Genomic DNA, 4,411 nt, shown 5'->3' with positions numbered 1-4,411 from the left:
AACATCAAAACAACAAATTGATAGTTGACTTATTCACTAAGCCCACGGCCAGAAACACTCTTCTGCATTTTAAGAGTTTTCACCCCCGAAGTCAACGCGACGGTATACCTTTCTCCCAGTTTCTTCGAGTGAGAAGGAACTGTACCAATCTTGCCGATTTTGATACTCAAGCCAATATCATGCGTCAAAAGTTTTTAAACAGAGGCTATCCCCACAGACTAGTGCGAGATTCCTTCAAACGAGCCAGATTTTATGATCGAAATGCCTTACTCAGAAAAAAGGTCCCCCAACCCAAGAATCAATTAGTCTGTGTGACCAAACACTCTACGTTAGATAATACAGTTAAACATATTGTGAATAAAAAATGGCACATCTTGAATTCGAACCCCACTTCACAGGTCAAGTTTGAAAAACCATTGTTTGCCTACAAACGTAACAAAAATTTAAAAGATCTGATTGTACACTCGCGGTTTACATCAAACGTTTCCCCCTCTGAGTTTGTTCAAAGATCTATTGGAAACAATTTCCCAGTGAGAGGCACGGTCACATGCTCTTCCTGTAAATCTTGTTCTAGTATTTTGAGGGGAGATTCTTTTGAGCACAATGGATGTCATTTCGAGGCCAGAGACATGTGGAACTGCAAGACAGCTAATTGCATTTATTTTATCATTTGCCCATGCCAACTTGGCTATGTTGGCGAAACATCCAGACCGATTCAGGTAAGACTCACTGAACACCGTTCAGCGATTCGAACACACAAAACCGCAGCACCCCTGGTTAAGCATTTCCAGGAAAAAAATCATACCCCGTATGATTTTAAATGGTGCATTATTGAAAAAATCAGACTTGCAGACAACTCAGGTGGCAACAGAGCACGCAAGAAGCGAGAAGTCTTCTGGATTTTTTCACTGGGGACTTTCAAAAAGGGATTGAACTCGGAAATCCCTTGGGAAAACGCAATTATTTGATTTAGATGTAGTATGAATTCAGTGACCTTATTCCAGCTCCTCCACTACTGGATGGTTTAAACTGTAAGTGTACCAAAATATTGTATATTTGTGTCATATGGCTTCCAGGACAGCCACCAGAGAGGTTCGTTTTCAATCTATGCAACAATAATGAAACTGTATACTTCATGACATTGCCTATCCTGGCTACTCTCTTTAGATAAGCCCCAGTTGAGTCCTTTGTCTATTTTCTTCATGTGCCCATAGTGAAGTCAGCGCCTCCCCTCTAGGAGCCCTCACTACACCAGGGACTTCAGACATACTACTTCTGATTTGCTAACATCGGATTATTCCACTTAGGGTCTCTTTTTAATTATTGGGACTCATGACATCCAATACGGGTCCCTCGTTTACATGGGAATTGTATAATGTACGAAATTCCTCCCACCCTTTACTCGGGTTTAATCAGCAGTAGCGTGGCGAACGGAGTCTTTCATTTATGTCTGTGATCTTTTTTTGGAGTAAGCACCGCCCACTAGGTAAACCCTTTAGGTTAGGCCGTATATTTAAATAAACCGCCATCCGGTTGTCAGTTGATCTTCACTCGACATCCGGACAAGCCGCATCATTCGCCCCTCTGAGTGCGCAGATACCGGGCATATCGTGCCGAATTTAGGTGAGAGATGTTTTATATTCCGCCGTCGACATTTGAGAGAGCTGTCTGCGAGCCTCGCACTATCTGAGACTACCGCGGATGCCTTTATTGACAGTCCATTTGTATCTTACAGGTCCGACGGACCCCGACATTTTAAACTGTACTTGCAGTCTGGAATTGGTTAAACGGGATTAAACCCGATAGCTGTATAGCCGCATCAATTACGCTACACAGTACTCAATACCTGGGCATATTCGGCTACTATCAGGTGAGAAACTTTCCCGTTTTCCACCTTGCTACACCAGAGACGTCTCTTGAAGTGTTGTGCCAGTTGAGACGGCGTCATTTGGTACATCTTATCATTTAAGGGCGCCCATTTTTGATAATTTCATTTACATCTTGCAGGTGTGACCGCCGACTGCCAAGCTCGACCAATTTTAACCATTTTTACCAGCTCTGACCGAATCGCATATTCTAATCTCACGGGTGAGAATTCTGACTATTGGCGGTTTCAAGCAATACTGCTTATTATGTTTAAAGCCGTAGCTTTATGTGTCCTAAGTCCCGTTTTTGCAATTTCAGGCTCTATTCTATGTATTATTTCTCTTCTTGCACTATCAGATGCATTGCAGTTTTGCCACTGTATAATTTGAACAACGCTTTAACTGCCACATTGTGACAGAGATTGAGTAATGGATTTATATCTGTCTCCAGATTTTTTATCATTGCTGGCACACGTCGTGAATATCGCCCCCGGCAGAACCACATAAGAAATATCCAGGCTCAGAGATATCACTCTGCAGGTACATTGTTAATAAAAAACATTTTTTGTAACCCCCCCCCCTATGGCCTCTTAATTTGGACACTACTGTAGGATAGAGGATAGAGAATAACATAGATTTTTTCTACCTACCTAGACTTGTTTATTGATTCAGGTAATTACAGTAAACCACTACCTGATTGCGCAACCTAATCATGATTGCAGTGTATGTACATTTTCACCGGGTACATCGGGTACTTATATGCAATATGCATTACTCACTTCCAGCCACGGCATTCCTTCAAAGAGGTGTGGAAGCAGCTAATTTATAGATCAATCACTGGCAATAGAATTCGTGTTATTAAAATCTAACAAATGCCTTTGGCCAACTGCATCAATGCCATTCCTTGTGCTCAATTTATACATCCTTTGCCTTAATCTTTGGAAATATTGAGATGGTATCTTCCCCTTATTCTCCCCCCCCCCTTTCTTTTTCTTTTCATCCAGATCTAATTTGGTCCATATATAATTCCACTTTTGAGCATTTGACCGAGCAAATCCCTGGTCCGTGTGAAGTAAGTTGTTAATGTACCATCATTGTAAAACTGACTGCATGAACCTAGCAGACATGTGTTAGTGAAATATTTGTTCTCAACATGTTTCTCTGACCCTAAAGACAATACGTGTGTTGTACTCTCGCAATATTAGACGATATGTAGCAATCTTTGAATATAAAGTAAACAAAGTGTTCGAGGTTATGGAAACCAATTCTGTTTTCAGGCAATTGTATAAGCTGTTTTTCTGTAATGGTCTTTTTAAGTTAATTGAAATATGGTACTATGTATATACGTTTTACTGCCACACCTTAGAAGGTACAATGTACCGTTTTCTTATGGAATGCTTCTGTATTATTATTTCAGATCGCTTTGTGGCTCCTGAAGAAGGCGTTAAGTCGCCGAAACGCGCGTCGAGTATTGTATTCTTAATCCAGTGGACACCCCCATGATTGGTGTTCCTGCTATAAATTGATATGGTCATTGTTTTTAATGCAACTCCTTGATTGTGAATTTGAGTATTGTGTTATTTAGTTTTAATTTTCTTTGTACATTGTATGTGTTGATTAATTAATTGTATACGTGTTTTTATTAAAACTTGACGAGTTTACATCACTCCTACAGCTTTCCAATTGTACTTGACTTGGTTTCCTCACTTGTTTATTTTATTTGAAATCCTCTGACTGCCTAGGCACTTTTCGCATACAGGTATTCCCCTCGATTGCCACAAGCGTATGACCCAAGGCTTGAACTCCTGCAGGAGCTCGGTTTTCGAATGCTCTGCGGGACTCTACGCATCGCTTGTTGGGGCGATCTCTTCTCTGAGGGCCGCTTTAAAACAGCGGACGCATTCTTTCTGACCCACGCCCGCACCCCGCTAGAAGTATTTTATTATTTGAGACTGCGCCAAGGGATGCAGGATATTCTTCCTAACTTCCCTGAGGAGCCTGAATCCACGCTCCCGCTACACTTCTTGTTGTGCTCACAGGATGGCTCCCATCTGGTGTCGGGCATGTATCGCCACGTAAGGACATGCGGCCCGGTGCCTGAGGCCTCGGCGCGAACACATTGGTCCACTGATCTTGCCGTCGACATCACGGATGACCAATGGCTCTATTGCTGCACCCTCTCGGCCCGTATCTCTGCCAGCTGCAGACTCAAGATAATTCACTACAAATTCTTACAACGGCTATACTATACCCCTATGAAAAAACACAGATTTCACCTGTCTGACAATGATCGTTGTGAACAATGCCGTGCAGAACACGCAGGCTTCTTACATCTCGCTTGGGGGTGCCCGCCTGTACAGTCCTACTGGCGACAAATACACAGTGCACTAGAACTCATGCTAGGCGCCTCCATTACTCCAGACCCGTTACTCATGCTGCTGGGACACACACCTCACATCCCTAAGACATACAGGAAGTTCGTGGATGTTGCACTCCTCCTAGCGAAGCGGCGCGTGGCATGTAGGTGGGGTCATGGCAGGGCCTCG

The 4,411-nt window shown here is 42.8% G+C and overlaps 2 long non-coding RNA genes across 2 annotated transcripts; both read left to right on the top strand.

Moving 5' to 3' along the window:
• Positions 1-1,557: 1,557 nt before the first annotated feature.
• LOC144825095 (uncharacterized) lies at positions 1,558-2,088 on the top strand. The gene is made up of 3 exons (XR_013609264.1): positions 1,558-1,623; positions 1,736-1,870; positions 2,008-2,088. It is a non-coding gene; the product is annotated as an uncharacterized LOC144825095 (long non-coding RNA).
• Positions 2,089-2,315: 227 nt separating this feature from the next.
• LOC144825094 (uncharacterized) lies at positions 2,316-3,526 on the top strand. Its single transcript, XR_013609263.1, has 3 exons — positions 2,316-2,405; positions 2,870-2,937; positions 3,283-3,526. It is a non-coding gene; the product is annotated as an uncharacterized LOC144825094 (long non-coding RNA).
• The last annotated feature ends 885 nt before the right edge of the window (positions 3,527-4,411 follow it).

The sequence above is a fragment of the Lissotriton helveticus genome, chromosome 3_1, assembly GCF_964261635.1.
Source record: "Lissotriton helveticus chromosome 3_1, aLisHel1.1, whole genome shotgun sequence".
Classification (NCBI taxonomy): Eukaryota; Metazoa; Chordata; class Amphibia; order Caudata; family Salamandridae; genus Lissotriton; species Lissotriton helveticus.
The sequence above is the reverse complement of the archived record's forward strand: the minus strand, read 5'-3'. Positions and strand labels throughout refer to the sequence as shown.